General features: G+C 46.3%; 27 non-coding genes and 2 pseudogenes across 27 annotated transcripts in view; all 29 read left to right on the top strand.

The window, feature by feature from the left end:
- The first annotated feature begins 17 nt into the window (after positions 1–17).
- Positions 18–136, top strand: LOC133438323 (5S ribosomal RNA). The gene has a single exon (XR_009781494.1). It is a non-coding gene; the product is annotated as a 5S ribosomal RNA (ribosomal RNA).
- Positions 137–335: 199 nt separating this feature from the next.
- LOC133438359 (5S ribosomal RNA) lies at positions 336–454 on the top strand. Its single transcript, XR_009781523.1, has one exon. It is a non-coding gene; the product is annotated as a 5S ribosomal RNA (ribosomal RNA).
- A 216-nt stretch (positions 455–670) lies between these two features.
- On the top strand, positions 671–789 carry LOC133438358 (5S ribosomal RNA). Its single transcript, XR_009781522.1, has one exon. It is a non-coding gene; the product is annotated as a 5S ribosomal RNA (ribosomal RNA).
- Positions 790–988: 199 nt separating this feature from the next.
- Positions 989–1,107, top strand: LOC133438310 (5S ribosomal RNA). The gene has a single exon (XR_009781481.1). It is a non-coding gene; the product is annotated as a 5S ribosomal RNA (ribosomal RNA).
- A 217-nt stretch (positions 1,108–1,324) lies between these two features.
- On the top strand, positions 1,325–1,443 carry LOC133438335 (5S ribosomal RNA). The gene has a single exon (XR_009781500.1). It is a non-coding gene; the product is annotated as a 5S ribosomal RNA (ribosomal RNA).
- Positions 1,444–1,642: 199 nt separating this feature from the next.
- Positions 1,643–1,761, top strand: LOC133438347 (5S ribosomal RNA). Its single transcript, XR_009781512.1, has one exon. It is a non-coding gene; the product is annotated as a 5S ribosomal RNA (ribosomal RNA).
- Positions 1,762–1,960: 199 nt separating this feature from the next.
- On the top strand, positions 1,961–2,079 carry LOC133438357 (5S ribosomal RNA). The gene has a single exon (XR_009781521.1). It is a non-coding gene; the product is annotated as a 5S ribosomal RNA (ribosomal RNA).
- Positions 2,080–2,277: 198 nt separating this feature from the next.
- LOC133438346 (5S ribosomal RNA) lies at positions 2,278–2,396 on the top strand. The gene has a single exon (XR_009781511.1). It is a non-coding gene; the product is annotated as a 5S ribosomal RNA (ribosomal RNA).
- A 199-nt stretch (positions 2,397–2,595) lies between these two features.
- Positions 2,596–2,714, top strand: LOC133438324 (5S ribosomal RNA). The gene has a single exon (XR_009781495.1). It is a non-coding gene; the product is annotated as a 5S ribosomal RNA (ribosomal RNA).
- A 199-nt stretch (positions 2,715–2,913) lies between these two features.
- LOC133438379 (5S ribosomal RNA) lies at positions 2,914–3,032 on the top strand. Its single transcript, XR_009781542.1, has one exon. It is a non-coding gene; the product is annotated as a 5S ribosomal RNA (ribosomal RNA).
- A 199-nt stretch (positions 3,033–3,231) lies between these two features.
- LOC133438325 (5S ribosomal RNA) lies at positions 3,232–3,350 on the top strand. The gene has a single exon (XR_009781496.1). It is a non-coding gene; the product is annotated as a 5S ribosomal RNA (ribosomal RNA).
- A 217-nt stretch (positions 3,351–3,567) lies between these two features.
- On the top strand, positions 3,568–3,686 carry LOC133438333 (5S ribosomal RNA; annotated as a pseudogene).
- A 5,599-nt stretch (positions 3,687–9,285) lies between these two features.
- Positions 9,286–9,404, top strand: LOC133438334 (5S ribosomal RNA; annotated as a pseudogene).
- Positions 9,405–9,603: 199 nt separating this feature from the next.
- Positions 9,604–9,722, top strand: LOC133438342 (5S ribosomal RNA). The gene has a single exon (XR_009781507.1). It is a non-coding gene; the product is annotated as a 5S ribosomal RNA (ribosomal RNA).
- Positions 9,723–9,939: 217 nt separating this feature from the next.
- Positions 9,940–10,058, top strand: LOC133438378 (5S ribosomal RNA). The gene has a single exon (XR_009781541.1). It is a non-coding gene; the product is annotated as a 5S ribosomal RNA (ribosomal RNA).
- Positions 10,059–10,257: 199 nt separating this feature from the next.
- Positions 10,258–10,376, top strand: LOC133438322 (5S ribosomal RNA). The gene has a single exon (XR_009781493.1). It is a non-coding gene; the product is annotated as a 5S ribosomal RNA (ribosomal RNA).
- Positions 10,377–10,575: 199 nt separating this feature from the next.
- LOC133438309 (5S ribosomal RNA) lies at positions 10,576–10,694 on the top strand. Its single transcript, XR_009781480.1, has one exon. It is a non-coding gene; the product is annotated as a 5S ribosomal RNA (ribosomal RNA).
- Positions 10,695–10,893: 199 nt separating this feature from the next.
- On the top strand, positions 10,894–11,012 carry LOC133438372 (5S ribosomal RNA). Its single transcript, XR_009781535.1, has one exon. It is a non-coding gene; the product is annotated as a 5S ribosomal RNA (ribosomal RNA).
- A 198-nt stretch (positions 11,013–11,210) lies between these two features.
- LOC133438314 (5S ribosomal RNA) lies at positions 11,211–11,329 on the top strand. The gene has a single exon (XR_009781485.1). It is a non-coding gene; the product is annotated as a 5S ribosomal RNA (ribosomal RNA).
- Positions 11,330–11,528: 199 nt separating this feature from the next.
- LOC133438326 (5S ribosomal RNA) lies at positions 11,529–11,647 on the top strand. The gene has a single exon (XR_009781497.1). It is a non-coding gene; the product is annotated as a 5S ribosomal RNA (ribosomal RNA).
- Positions 11,648–11,846: 199 nt separating this feature from the next.
- LOC133438306 (5S ribosomal RNA) lies at positions 11,847–11,965 on the top strand. Its single transcript, XR_009781477.1, has one exon. It is a non-coding gene; the product is annotated as a 5S ribosomal RNA (ribosomal RNA).
- A 198-nt stretch (positions 11,966–12,163) lies between these two features.
- On the top strand, positions 12,164–12,282 carry LOC133438381 (5S ribosomal RNA). Its single transcript, XR_009781544.1, has one exon. It is a non-coding gene; the product is annotated as a 5S ribosomal RNA (ribosomal RNA).
- A 199-nt stretch (positions 12,283–12,481) lies between these two features.
- Positions 12,482–12,600, top strand: LOC133438297 (5S ribosomal RNA). The gene has a single exon (XR_009781468.1). It is a non-coding gene; the product is annotated as a 5S ribosomal RNA (ribosomal RNA).
- Positions 12,601–12,817: 217 nt separating this feature from the next.
- On the top strand, positions 12,818–12,936 carry LOC133438371 (5S ribosomal RNA). The gene has a single exon (XR_009781534.1). It is a non-coding gene; the product is annotated as a 5S ribosomal RNA (ribosomal RNA).
- A 199-nt stretch (positions 12,937–13,135) lies between these two features.
- On the top strand, positions 13,136–13,254 carry LOC133438345 (5S ribosomal RNA). Its single transcript, XR_009781510.1, has one exon. It is a non-coding gene; the product is annotated as a 5S ribosomal RNA (ribosomal RNA).
- Positions 13,255–13,453: 199 nt separating this feature from the next.
- Positions 13,454–13,572, top strand: LOC133438313 (5S ribosomal RNA). The gene has a single exon (XR_009781484.1). It is a non-coding gene; the product is annotated as a 5S ribosomal RNA (ribosomal RNA).
- Positions 13,573–13,771: 199 nt separating this feature from the next.
- On the top strand, positions 13,772–13,890 carry LOC133438328 (5S ribosomal RNA). Its single transcript, XR_009781499.1, has one exon. It is a non-coding gene; the product is annotated as a 5S ribosomal RNA (ribosomal RNA).
- Positions 13,891–14,089: 199 nt separating this feature from the next.
- Positions 14,090–14,208, top strand: LOC133438296 (5S ribosomal RNA). The gene has a single exon (XR_009781467.1). It is a non-coding gene; the product is annotated as a 5S ribosomal RNA (ribosomal RNA).
- A 217-nt stretch (positions 14,209–14,425) lies between these two features.
- LOC133438302 (5S ribosomal RNA) overlaps positions 14,426–14,508 on the top strand; it is a 119-nt gene continuing 36 nt past the window's right edge. The window contains exon 1 of the ribosomal RNA XR_009781473.1: positions 14,426–14,508. This exon is cut by the window's right edge and continues 36 nt beyond it. This is a non-coding gene — a ribosomal RNA (5S ribosomal RNA).

Raw genomic sequence — 14,508 nt, 5'->3', positions numbered from 1 at the left:
TTCAAGCAGCAGCTTCTGCTTACGGCCATACCAGCCCGGATGCGCCCGATTTCGTCTGATCTCGGAAGCTAAGAAGGGTCGGGCCTGGTTAGTACTTGCATGGGAGACCGCCTGGGAATACCAGGTGCTGTAAGCATTTTCAACCAGCAGAGAGCGCTCTCGCTTAATCTACCCACACATATTTCAACGATGTAACAGCGAAAGCTCACGTCCTAAAGTGTTTTGCACATGGTTAAGGCACTTGAACTCCAACAAATAAAACAAACAAATCAATGACTTATATTCTATGACTTATCTTCAACTCCATATAAGAGGTATTTCAAGCTGCAGCTTCTGCTTACGGCCATACCAGCCTGGATGCGCCCGATCTCGTCTGATCTCGGAAGCTAAGCAGGGTCGGGCCTGTTTAGTACTTGGATGGGAGACCGCCTGGGAATACCAGGTGCTGTAAGCTTTTTCAACCAGCAGAGAGCGCTCTCGCTTAATCTACCCACACATATTTCAACGTGGTAACAGCGACAGCTCACGTCCTAAAGTGTTTTGCACATGGTTAAGGCACTTTAACTCCAACAAATAAGCGCTTCTAAATTATTATCACCAACAAATCAATGACTTGTATTATATACTTATCTTCAACTCCATATAAGAAGTATTTCAAGCTGCAGCTTCAGCTTACGGCCATACCAGCCTGGATGCGCCCGATCTCGTCTGATCTCGGAAGCTAAGCAGGGTCGGGCCTGTTTAGTACTTGGATGGGAGACCGCCTGGGAATACCAGGTGCTGTAAGCTTTTTCAACCAGCAGAGAGCGCTCTCGCTTAATCTACCCACACATATTTCAACGTGGTAAGAGCGACAGCTCACGTCCTAAAGTGTTTTGCACATGGTTAAGGCACTTTAACTCCAACAAATAAAACCAACAAATCAATGACTTATATTCTATGACTTATCTTCAACTCCATATCAGAGGTATTTCAAGTTGCAGCTTCTGCTTACGGCCATACCAGCCTGGATGCGCCCGATCTCGTCTGATCTCAGAAGCTAAGCAGAGTCGGGCCTGGTTAGTACTTGGATGGGAGACCGCCTGGGAATACCAGGTGCTGTAAGCTTTTTCAACCAGCAGAGAGCGCTCTCGCTTAATCTACCCACACAAATTTCAACGTGGTAACAGCGACAGCTCATGTCCTAAAGTGTTTTGCACATGGTTAAGGCACTTTAACTCCAACAAATAAGCGCTTCGGAATTATTATCACCAACAAATCAATGACTTATATTCTATGACTTATCTTCAACTCCATATAAGAGGTATTTCAAGCTGCAGCTTCAGCTTACGGCCATACCAGCCTGGATGCGCCCGATCTCGTCTGATCTCGGAAGCTAAGCAGGGTCGGGCCTGGTTAGTACTTGGATGGGAGACCGCCTGGGAATACCAGGTGCTGTAAGCTTTTTCAACCAGCAGAGAGCGCTCTCGCTTAATCTACCCACACATATTTCAACGTGGTAACAGCGACAGCTCACGTCCTAAAGTGTTTTGCACATGGTTAAGGCACTTTAACTCCAACAAATAAAACCAACAAATCAATGACTTATATTATATGACTTATCTTCAACTCCATATAAGAGGTATTTCAAGCTGCAGCTTCAGCTTACGGCCATACCAGCCTGGATGCGCCCGATCTCGTCTGATCTCGGAAGCTAAGCAGGGTCGGGCCTGGTTAGTACTTGGATGGGAGACCGCCTGGGAATATCAGGTGCTGTAAGCTTTTTCAACCAGCAGAGAGCGCTCTCGCTTAATCTACCCACACATATTTAAACGTGGTAACAGCGACAGCTCACGTCCTAAAGTGTTTTGCACATGGTTAAGGCACTTTAACTCCAACAAATAAAACCAACAAATCAATGACTTATATTCTATGACTTATCTTCAACTCCATATAAGAGGTATTTCAAGCAGCAAATTCTGCTTACGGCCATACCAGCCTGGATGCGCCCGATCTCGTCTGATCTCGGAAGCTAAGCAGGGTCGGGCCTGTTTAGTACTTGGATGGGAGACCGCCTGGGAATACCAGGTGCTGTAAGCTTTTTCAACCAGCAGAGAGCGCTCTCGTTAATCTACCCACACATATTTCAACGTGGTAACAGCGACAGCTCACGTCCTAAAGTGTTTTGCACATGGTTAAGGCACTTTAACTCCAACAAATAAAACCAACAAATCAATGACTTATATTATATGACTTATCTTCAACTCCATATAAGAGGTATTTCAAGCTGCAGCTTCAGCTTACGGCCATACCAGCCTGGATGCGCCCGATCTCGTCTGATCTCGGAAGCTAAGCAGGGTCGGGCCTGGTTAGTACTTGGATGGGAGACCGCCTGGGAATATCAGGTGCTGTAAGCTTTTTCAACCAGCAGAGAGCGCTGTCGCTTAATCTACCCACACATATTTAAACGTGGTAACAGCGACAGCTCACGTCCTAAAGTGTTTTGCATATGGTTAAGGCACTTTAACTCCAACAAATAAAACCAACAAATCAATGACTTATATTCTATGACTTATCTTCAACTCCATATAAGAGGTATTTCAAGCAGCAAATTCTGCTTACGGCCATACCAGCCTGGATGCGCCCGATCTCGTCTGATCTCGGAAGCTAAGCAGGGTCGGGCCTGGTTAGTACTTGGATGGGAGACCGCCTGGGAATACCAGGTGCTGTAAGCTTTTTCAACCAGCAGAGAACGCTCTCGCTTAATCTACCCACACATATTTCAACGTGGTAACAGCGACAGCTCACGTCCTAAAGTGTTTTGCACATGGTTAAGGCACTTTAACTCCAACAAATAAAACCAACAAATCAATTACTTATATTCTAAGACTTATCTTCAACTCCATATAAGAGGTATTTCAAGCTGCAGCTTCTGCTTACGGCCATACCAGCCTGGATGCGCCCGATCTCGTCTGATCTCGGAAGCTAAGCAGAGTCGGGCCTGGTTAGTACTTGGATGGGAGACCGCCTGGGAATACCAGGTGCTGTAAGCTTTTTCAACCAGCAGAGAACGCTCTCGCTTAATCTACCCACACATATTTCAACGTGGTAACAGCGACAGCTCACGTCCTAAAGTGTTTTGCACATGGTTAAGGCACTTTAACTCCAACAAATAAAACCAACAAATCAATGACTTATATTCTATGACTTATCTTCAACTCCATATAAGAGGTATTTCCAGCAGGAGCTTCTGCTTACGGCCATACCAGCCTGGATGCGCCCAATCTCATCTGATCTCGGAAGCTAAGCAGGGTCGGGCCTTGTTAGTACATGGATGGGAGACCGCCTGGGAATACACGGTGCTGTTAGCTTTTTCAACCAGCAGAGAACGCTCTCGCTTAATCTACCCACATATATTTCAACGTGGTAACAGCGACAGCTCACGTCCTAAAGTGTTTAGCACATGGTTAAGGCACTTTAACTCCAACAAATAAGCGCTTCTAAATTATTAACACCAACAAATCAATGACTTATATTATATGACTTATCTTCAACTCCATATAAGAGGTATTTCAAGCTGGAGCTTCTGCTTACGGCCATACCAGCCTGGATGCGCCCGATCTTGTCTTATCTTGGAAGCTAAGCAGGGTCGGGCCTGGTTAGTACTTGGATGGGGGACCGCCTGGGAATACCAGGTGTTGTAAGCTTTTTCAACCAGCAGAGAGTGCTCTCGCTTAATCTACCCACACATATTTCAACGTGGTAACAGCGACAGCTCACGTCCTAAAGTGTTTTGCACATGGTTAAGGCACTTTAACTCCAACAAATAAGCGCTTCTAAATTATTATCACCAACAAATCAATGACTTGTATTATATGACTTATCTTCAACTCCATATAAGAAGTATTTCAAGCTGCAGCTTCAGCTTACGGCCATACTTAAACTTAAACTTAAACTTTATTTATTTATATAGCACCAACTCATGCAGTGTAAGTGCAACTCATGGTGCTTTACATACAGAGATAAAATAACAATCAAAAGTACAATTTAAAAAATCCCATACGACCCCACCCCCCACGCATACACACACCCTCACTCACACTCATACACATGTGCATACACTCACACGCCCACACACAAACACACACACAATAAGTGGACTGGTGACATGGCTTAGCACTAACGATCCAGGTGAGGAAAACACTACCTATTGGTGGCCGTCCACACCGAGAGGCTCCACCGGCCATGACCACAAGGAGCATCGCCACAGAGACCCCCCCAACCCGGACAGACCAGGACAGACCCCACACAGAAGGTGGAGTCCCTCCACCAGCTACCCAGGCCTGAGGGACCCCCATGACGACACCCCCATGGGCGGAGCAGACACACCTCCCAGTGTGGACGACCCCCCCTGAGGAAACACTGGAGCTAAAAACTAAAAGATTAAAAGAAAGTAAAAAATGCCTAAAAAGTGTAAAATTTTAGAAAAATCTATACAAAACTTAAGATGAATAATAAATAACATAAAATACAAAGTCACTCAAATGGATTAAAGGTTTAAAAAAAAAAAAAAAAAAAAAAAAAATGAGATCAGATAAAAGCCAAGCTAAAAAGGTGTGTCTTGAGCCTCCTTTTAAAAGTATCAACGTTCTCTGCGGCCCTGAGGTTCTCTGGCAGGCTGTTCCATAAATAAGGGCCATAATGGCTGAATGCAGCCTCACCGTGGGTTTTGGTCGCGGTTCGGGGAATGGTTAAAAGGCCGGTGCCAGAGGACCTCAAGGTCCGTGAGGGTTGATACGGTAAAAGCAGATCAGGTAAATAAGATGGCCCAAGACCGTTAAGACATTTAAAAACCAGTAAAAGAACCTTAAAATCAATCCTGAAGCGGACGGGGAGCCAATGCAGCGATTTTAAAACAGGTGTAATGTGCTCCCGCCCTCTGGTCCTCGTCAGCACGCGAGCGGCTGAATTCTGTAATAGTTGTAGGTTCTTAATACTCTTTTTAGGAAGACCAGAGAGCAGGGCATTACAATAATCTAAACGACATGAGATAAAAGCATGCATCAGCACCTCCGTGCTGGCCTGAGAGAGAAACGGGCGGACTCTGGCTATATTCTTAAGATGGTAAAAACCTATCTTCGTAATATTCTTTATGTGTGGAATAAAAGTGAGCTCAGAGTCAAAAATAACACCCAGGTTCTTTACACATTTCGAAGGTTTAAAATCTTGTAGTTTTGGTAAAAGTTTCTCTCTCTGGCCTTCAGGACCAACAACTAAAACTTCTGTTTTGTCCTGGTTGAGCTGTAGGAAATTATCTGCCATCCATGACTTAATATCTAAAATACAGTTAAAAAGGGCATCAAGTGGCCCTGTGTCATCAGGAGACACGGCGATGTACAGCTGTGTGTCGTCAGCGTAGCTGTGGAAGCTGATGCCGTGTCTCCTGATGACGTCCCCCAAGGGAAGCATGTAGAGGTTAAAAAGAAGCGGACCTAAAATTGACCCTTGGGGGACCCCACACTTAATTTCATGCATTCTGGAGGAACATGTATCCAAACTTACAAAGAAAGATCGATCTGTGAGATAGGAGCGGAACCAGTTAAAAACAGTACCGGAGAGGCCCACCAGGTGCTTCAGTCTGTTTAATAAAATGTGATGGTCTACTGTATCGAAGGCGGCACTAAGATCCAGTAGAACCAAGACTGTCAGTTTGCGGTTATCTAAATTGCACCTGATGTCATTTAAAATCTTTAAAAGGGCTGTCTCGGTGCTGTGGTTCATCCTAAAGCCAGACTGAAATTTCTCTGAAATATTGTTTCTTATTAAAAAATAATTTACTTGGTTAAAAACCAGCTTTTCTAAAATCTTACTTAAAAAGGGTAAGTTGGATACAGGTCTGTAGTTATTAAAAATGCTGTGATCTAAATTTCTCTTCTTCAGAAGGGGCTTCACCACCGCCATTTTAAAGGCGGCAGGGAAGACACCCGTCTGAAGAGAGTAATTTACTATATTTAAAATATGTTCCTCAAATAATTCATAAAATGTCTTTAAAAGTGATGTGGGAATAGGATCTAAAAGGCAGGTTGTTGGGTTTACCTGGGAGAAAACTCGACCAAGGGTCCTCGCATCAACCAGGGCAAAACTCTCCAGTGTTTCCTCGGATAAAAGCAACTGTCCAGATGTGTTAAAAATGACATTTTGATGTGGTAAAAGACTGGACCTAATGTTGTCAATTTTACTTCTGAAGTGGTCTGCAAAATCCTCACAAAGATTGTCTGTTGGTGGTTGTGAGGAATTCTTAAAATGTACATTTGTTAAAAGATCGAAGGTGGAGAAAAGAAATCGAGGATTGTTTTTATTGTCTGTAATGAGTTTTGAGAAATGAGCAATCCTTGCCTGTTTGACGGTTTTATTGTAGGATTTGAGTTGTTCACGAAATATTTGATAATGTATTGTAAGTTTACTTTTTCTCCACCTTCTCTCAGCACTCCTGCATTTTCTTTTTGATTTTTTGACTTCCTGAGTTCTCCATGGGGGTGTAGGCTTAGTTTTTATGGTTTTTGTTAAAAGTGGAGCAACTGAGTTCAGCGTAGATTCCAGTTTCCTGTTAAAATTATCAACAATAAAATCACATGATGCAGGTAAAACATCAGCAGGAGTGCTCTCTAAAATCTCAATAAAATTTGCAGCCACTTCAGAAGTTAGGTAGCGTTTTCTCACCGTTCTCATCGAGGCTTCCTGATGATTAAGACTGGTGATGTTAAAAAACACGCAGTAATGGTCAGACACAGCCAGGTCGACAACAGAGGACACACCAGTGGACAGGCCGTAGGTTATAACCAGGTCCAGGGTGTGTCCTCTGTTGTGAGTCGGCTGTGTGACATGTTGGGTGAAATCCATGCAGTTTAAAAGGTTTAAAAATTCTCTCGACAGTGGGTCGGAGGTATTGTCAATGTGTAGATTAAAATCACCAGTTATTAAAATTCTGTTGTAGGTGGTATGTATGACTGATAAAAGCTCTGAAAATTCACTGATAAAAACAGTGGAGTGATGGGGTGGTCTATAAACAGTTAAACAAAGAATAGGAGGACTGCTAAAAACAAAGGCAAGGTGTTCAAATGAGGAGTGGTTGTTAAAAGAGACCTCCTTTGTAGCTAATATGTTTTTAAAAATTGAAGCTGTGCCGCCTCCCTTTCTAACACCCCGTGTAGTAAATAAAAAATTAAAATTTGGTGGAGAAGCCTGGATGAGGGAAAATGCAGCGTCCGTGCCAAGCCATGTCTCTGTTAAAAGAATACCATCAAGTTTATGATGTACAATAAGATCATTTAAAATAAAGGTTTTGTTTAAAAGAGAGCGCACGTTCAACACAGCCAAGTTAATGTCTGTGTTGAACGTGCGCTCACGACCACAACGTACCGGGTTGATAAAAACAAGATTGTCTCTGTTAAAACCAGTGGGTCTGTGGATCTGACGGGGAAAACGGGTGGTGACCAGGGGATGAATTGGTTGAGGATCGGGTGTGTTGGTGGCGCCAGATGTAGCTGGTTTTATGGAGGAATTATCTGGTGGGGGTGGCAGTGGTGACTGTGACCTGTGGGGGAAGCTGGAGAGGGGGGCAGTGCTGTGAGCGGCTGGCTCCACAGGTGGAGAAGAAGACTCCGGGCCCGAGCTGGGAGTGTGGGTGTGGCCAGAAAATAGTCACTCCCGTGGAGCCGACAGAACCGCGTGCTGAATGTTTGCAGCCAACACGCGGCCCCCCAGCCTGTTTGGGTGAAGTCCGTCGGCCCTATAAAACGAGGGACGATTCCAGAAAAGATTAAAATTGTCGATAAAACCAATGTTAAGAGCTCTGCAGGTGTTCTGTAGCCAAGAGCTCAGATAGAGCAGCCTGCTGAAGCGCATTGCTCCCCGAGACAGCGTTGGAAGTGGGCCGCTGATAAAAATGGATTTCCCACAGTTTTTAAGGAAGGTGAACAGCTCATTAAAATCCTTTTTTAAAAGCTCAGAGCGCGGTTTGGAGCAATCATTGGATCCCACGTGGACAATGACGCGAGCAATGGTGGATGGAGCAGACTGTAGTAGAGCGGGGAGTTTCTCCAGAATCACCGGGACTGTGGCTCCAGGGAAGCAATGCGTGGCTGCGTTGAAGAACCTAATGTTCCGGGATATTGAGTCTCCCACGACCAGTGTGGTTGGGGAGAAGAGGGGGCGAGGAGAAGAAGGTTGTGGGGACTCACGGTTGGGGGATGCAAGGTCCCCGCTGGGTGCCCGGGTAGACGGGTGAGGTGGTGAGGCTGTGGCCGCGGCATCAGACGAGGAACGGGGATTTCCTGCCGGCTCCGGACGAGGACGAGGAGGGCCCCCGGAGCGTCGGAGCACGGCCTCCCTAAGGATTTCCCGCCGGGCAGAGGAGGTCGCCGGCCGGGATGAGGTTAAGCGTCGCTGAGGCTCCTGGGTGTCGCCAGCTGACGGTGGAGGGGCTGTGGTGTCGGCCGGCGCTGTTGTCGGGTGCAGAGCTGGAACCGCAGGTGACGGGACATCAGCCGGATGGACCGGATTTTCATCCGGTGACAAAGCCGTGTAGCGGTTGGAGAGGCTCAGCGGAGGAGGAGGAGAGGCGGCCCCGCCTGAGTGCTTCTTGCGGCCGCGAATCACCACTTCAGACCAGGGTGGTTCGCGGTTCGGTGTGGAGCAGGAGGAGGGCCGTGGACAGGTGGAAGGATCCCACACGGCTGTATCCAGGAGAGCCGCGCTCAGTTCTGAGATCTTCCTGGACTGCCCGGCCGCCACCTCCATGACGCTGGAGAGCAGGGAGTCCTTCTTCTTCAGATCCTCGTGGAGTCGTCTGACATCCTCCTCCAGGTCGGTGATTCTTTTGTTTGCTCGTGTGAGGAGTTTGTTTTCCTCACACGGCAGGGCTGGGATTGTGTAGCTGGGGAGAACAGAAAAAAGAGCTCCGGCACCAAGGTGTGTGGTCCACAGCGGTTGAGATTCAGGAGAGGTAGATTGTATCCTTTAAGGATAGCCTGAGGTACAGGCACTTACCGGCGCGGGCCCAGTAAAGGGCCCGGTGAGATGAGAAGGTATCCGGTAAGCAATCCGGTAAGCTCGGCGGTAGAGGTGAGAATTTCTCAGCGTTTTCCCACGCTGTCAAACGCTGCTGTCAAACGCTGTCAAACGCTGCTGCTTCCGCGTTCTGCTGCTTCCGCGTTCTCTCTGCTGCTTCCGTTCTCTCTCCTGCTGCTTCCGTTCTCTCCATGTAGGAGAGAACGTTAACTGACAATTCAAATTGATCCTGTAACCACCTACAGAAGTACCAGCCTGTAAGCGCCCAATCTCGTCTGATCTCGGAAGCTAAGCAGGGTCGGGCCTGGTTAGTACTTGGATGGGAGACCGCCTGGGAATACCAGGTGCTGTAAGCTTTTTCAACCAGCAGAGAGCGCTCTCGCTTAATCTACCCACACATATTTCAACGTGGTAACAGCGACAGCTCACGTCCTAAAGTGTTTTGCACATGGTTAAGGCACTTTAACTCCAACAAATAAAACCAACAAATCAATGACTTATATTCTATGACTTATCTTCAACTCCATATAAGAGGTATTTCAAGCTGCAGCTTCTGCTTACGGCCATACCAGCCTGGATGCGCCCGATCTCGTCTGATCTCGGAAGCTAAGCAGGGTCGGGCCTGGTTAGTACTTGGATGGGAGACCGCCTGGGAATACCAGGTGCTGTAAGCATTTTCAACCTGCAGAGAACGCTCTCGCTTAATCTACCCACATATATTTCAACGTGGTAACAGCGACAGCTCACGTCCTAAAGTGTTTTGCACATGGTTAATGCACTTTAACTCCAACAAATAAGCGCTTCTAAATTATTATCACCAACAAATCAATGACTTATATTATATGACTTATCTTCAACTCCATATAACAGGTATTTCAAGCTGCAGCTTCTGCTTACGGCCATACCAGCCTGGATGCGCCCGATCTTGTCTGATCTCGGAAGCTAAGCAGGGTCGGGCCTGGTTAGTACTTGGATGGGAGACCACCTGGGAATACCAGGTGCTGTAAGCTTTTTCAACCAGCAGAGAGCGCTCTCGCTTAATCTACCCACACAAATTTCAACGTGGTAACAGCGACAGCTCACGTCCTAAAGTGTTTTGCACATGGTTAAGGCACTTTAACTCCAACAAATAAAACCAACAAATCCATGACTTATATTCTATGACTTATCTTCAACTCCATATAAGAAGTATTTCAAGCTGCAGCTTCTGCTTACGGCCATACCAGCCTGGATGCGCCCGATCTTGTCTGATCTCGGAAGCTAAGCAGGGTCTGGCCTGGTTAGTACTTGGATGGGAGACCGCCTGGGAATACCAGGTGCTGTAAGTTTTTTCAACCAGCTGAGAACGCTCTCGCTTAATCTACCCACACATATTTCAACGTGGTAACAGCGACAGCTCACGTCCTAAAGTGTTTTGCACATGGTTAAGGCACTTTAACTCCAACAAATAAAACCAACAAATCAATGACTTATATTCTATGACTTATCTTCAACTCCATATAAGGGGTATTTCAAGCAGGAGCTTCTGCTTACGGCCATACCCGCCTGGATGCGCCCAATCTCGTCTGATCTCGGAAGCTAAGCAGGGTCGGGCCTGGTTAGTACTTGGATGGGAGACCGCCTGGGAATACCAGGTGCTGTAAGCATTTTCAACCAGCAGAGAGCGCTCTCGCTTAATCTACCCACACATATTTCAACGTGGTAACAGCGACAGCTCACGTCCTAAAGTGTTTTGCACATGGTTAAGGCACTTTAACTCCAACAAATAAAACCAACAAATCTATGACTTATATTCTATGACTTATCTTCAACTCCATATAAGAGGTATTTCAAGCTGCAGCTTCTGCTTACGGCCATACCAGCCTGGATGCGCCCGATCTCGTCTGATCTCGGAAGCTAAGCAGGGTCGGGCCTGGTTAGTACTTGGATGGGAGACCGCCTGGGAATAGCAGGTGCTGTAAGCTTTTTCAACCAGCAGAGAGCGCTCTCGCTTAATCTACCCACACATATTTCAACGTGGTAACAGCGACAGCTCACGTCTTTAAGTGTTTTGCACATGGTTAAGGCACTTTAACTCCAACAAATAAAACCAACAAATCAATGACCTTATTCTATGACTTATCTTCAACTCCATATAAGAGGTATTTCAAGCTGCAGCTTCTGCTTACGGCCATACCCGCCTGGATGCGCCCAATCTCGTCTGATCTCGGAAGCTAAGCAGGGTCGGGCCTGGTTAGTACTTGGATGGGAGACCGCCTGGGAATACCAGGTGCTGTAAGTTTTTTCAACCGGCTGAGAACGCTCTCGCTTAATCTACCCACACATATTTCAACGTGGTAACAGCGACAGCTCACGTCCTAAAGTGTTTTGCACATGGTTAAGGCACTTTAACTCCAACAAATAAAACCAACAAATCAATGACTTATATTCTATGACTTATCTTCAACTCCATATAAGGGGTATTTCAAGCAGGAGCTTCTGCTTACGGCCATACCCGCCTGGATGCGCCCAATCTCGTCTGATCTCGGAAGCTAAGCAGGGTCTGGCCTGGTTAGTACTTGGATGGGAGACCGCCTGGGAATACCAGGTGCTGTAAGTTTTTTCAACCAGCAGAGAGCGCTCTCGCTTAATCTACCCACACATATTTCAACGTGGTAACAGCGACAGCTCACGTCCTAAAGTGTTTTGCACATGGTTAAGGCACTTTAACTCCAACAAATAAAACCAACAAATCTATGACTTATATTCTATGACTTATCTTCAACTCCATATAAGAGGTATTTCAAGCTGCAGCTTCTGCTTACGGCCATACCAGCCTGGATGCGCCCGATCTCGTCTGATCTTGGAAGCTAAGCAGGGTCGGGCCTGGTTAGTACTTGGATGGGAGACCGCCTGGGAATAGCAGGTGCTGTAAGCTTTTTCAACCAGCAGAGAGCGCTCTCGCTTAATCTACCCACACATATTTCAACGTGGTAACAGCGACAGCTCACGTCTTTAAGTGTTTTGCACATGGTTAAGGCACTTTAACTCCAACAAATAAAACCAACAAATCAATGACCTTATTCTATGACTTATCTTCAACTCCATATAAGAGGTATTTCAAGCTGCAGCTTCTGCTTACGGCCATTCCAGCCTGGATGCGCCCGATCTCGTCTGATCTCGGAAGCTAAGCAGGGTCGGGCCTGGTTAGTACTTGGATGGGAGACCGCCTGGGAATACCAGGTGCTGTGAGCTTTTTCAACCAGCAGAGAACGCTCTCGCTTAATCTAACCACACATATTTCAACGTGGTAACAGCGACAGCTCACGTCCTAAAGTGTTTTGCACATGGTTAAGGCACCTTAACTCCAACAAATAAAACCAACAAATCAATGACTTATATTCTATGACTTATCTTCAACTCCATATCAGAGGTATTTCAAGCTGCAGCTTCTGCTTACGGCCATACCAGCCTGGATGTGTCCGATCTCGTCTGATCTCGGAAGCTAAGCAGGGTCGGGCCTGGTTAGTACTTGGATGGGAGACCGCCTGGGAATACCAGGTGCTGTAAGCTTTTTCAACCAGCAGAGAGCGCTCTCGCCTAATCTACCCACACATATTTCAACGTGGTAACAGCGACAGCTCACGTCCTAAAGTGTTTTGCACATGGTAAAGGCACTTTAACTCCAACAAATAAGTGCTTCTAAATTATTATCACCAACAAATCAATGACTTATATTATATGACTTATCTTCAACTCCATATAAGAGGTATTTCAAGCTGCAGCTTCAGCTTACGGCCATACCAGCCTGGATGCGCCCGATCTCGTCTGATCTCGGAAGCTAAGCAGGGTCGGGCCTGGTTAGTACTTGGATGGGAGACCGCCTGGGAATAGCAGGTGCTGTAAGCTTTTTCAACCAGCAGAGAGCGCTCTCGCTTAATCTACCCACACATATTTCAACGTGGTAAGAGCGACAGCTCACGTCCTAAAGTGTTTTGCACATGGTTAAGGCACTTTAACTCCAACAAATAAAACCAACAAATCAATAACTTATATTCTATGACTTATCTTCAACTCCATATAAGAGGTATTTCAAGCTGCAGCTTCTGCTTACGGCCATACCAGCCTGGATGCGCCCGATCTCGTCTGATCTCGGAAGCTAAGCAGGGTCGGGCCTGGTTAGTACTTGGATGGGAGACCGTCTGGGAATACCAGGTGCTGTAAGCTTTTTCAACCAGCAGAAAGCGCTCTCGCTTAATCTACCCACACATATTTCAACGTGGTAACAGCGACAGCTCACGTCCTGAAGTGTTTTGCACATGGTTAAGGCACTTTAACTCCAACAAATAAAACCAACAAATCAATGACTTATATTCTATGACTTATCTTCAACTCCATATAAGAGGTATTTCAAGCTGCAGCTTCAGCTTACGGCCATACCAGCCTGGATGCGCCCGATCTCGTCTGATCTCGGAAGCTAAGCAGGGTCGGGCCTGGTTAGTACTTGGATGGGAGACCGCCTGGGAATACCAGGTGCTGTAAGCTTTTTCAACCAGCAGAGAGCGCTCTCGCTTAATCTACCCACACATATTTCAACGTGGTAAGAGCGACAGCTCACGTCCTAAAGTGTTTTGCACATGGTTAAGGCACTTTAACTCCAACAAATAAAACCAACAAATCAATGACTTATATTCTATGACTTATCTTCAACTCCATATCAGAGGTATTTCAAGCTGCAGCTTCTGCTTACGGCCATACCAGCCTGGATGCGCCCGATCTCGTCTTATCTCTGAAGCTAAGCAGGGTCGGGCCTGGTTAGTACTTGGATGGTAGACCGCCTGGGAATACCAGGTGCTGTAAGCTTTTTCAACCAGCAGAGAGCGCTCTCGCTTAATCTGCCCACACATATTTCAATGTGGTAACAGCGACAGCTCACGTCCTAAAGTGTTTTGCACATGGTTAAGGCACTTTAACTCCAACAAATAAAACCAACAAATCAATGACTTATATTCTATGACTTATCTTCAACTCCATATCAGAGGTATTTCAAGCTGCAGCTTCTGCTTACGGCCATACCAGCCTGGATGTGTCCGATCTCGTCTGATCTCGGAAGCTAAGCAGGGTCGGGCCTGGTTAGTACTTGGATGGGAGACCGCCTGGGAATACCAGGTGCTGTAAGCTTTTTCAACCAGCAGAGAGCGCTCTCGCTTAATCTACCCACACATATTTCAACGTGGTAACAGCGACAGCTCACGTCCTAAAGTGTTTTGCACATGGTAAAGGCACTTTAACTCCAACAAATAAGTGCTTCTAAATTATTATCACCAACAAATCAATGACTTATATTATATGACTTATCTTCAACTCCATATAAGAGGTATTTCAAGCTGCAGCTTCAGCTTACGGCCATACCAGCCTGGATGCGCCCGATCTCGTCTGATCTCGGAAGCTAAGCAGGGTCGGGCCTGGTTAGTACTTGGA

Source organism: Cololabis saira, unplaced genomic scaffold (genome assembly GCF_033807715.1).
Source record: "Cololabis saira isolate AMF1-May2022 unplaced genomic scaffold, fColSai1.1 scf105, whole genome shotgun sequence".
Taxonomy (NCBI): Eukaryota; Metazoa; Chordata; class Actinopteri; order Beloniformes; family Belonidae; genus Cololabis; species Cololabis saira.
Note: the sequence above shows the minus strand (reverse complement) of the source record. Positions and strands in the feature narration are given on the sequence as shown.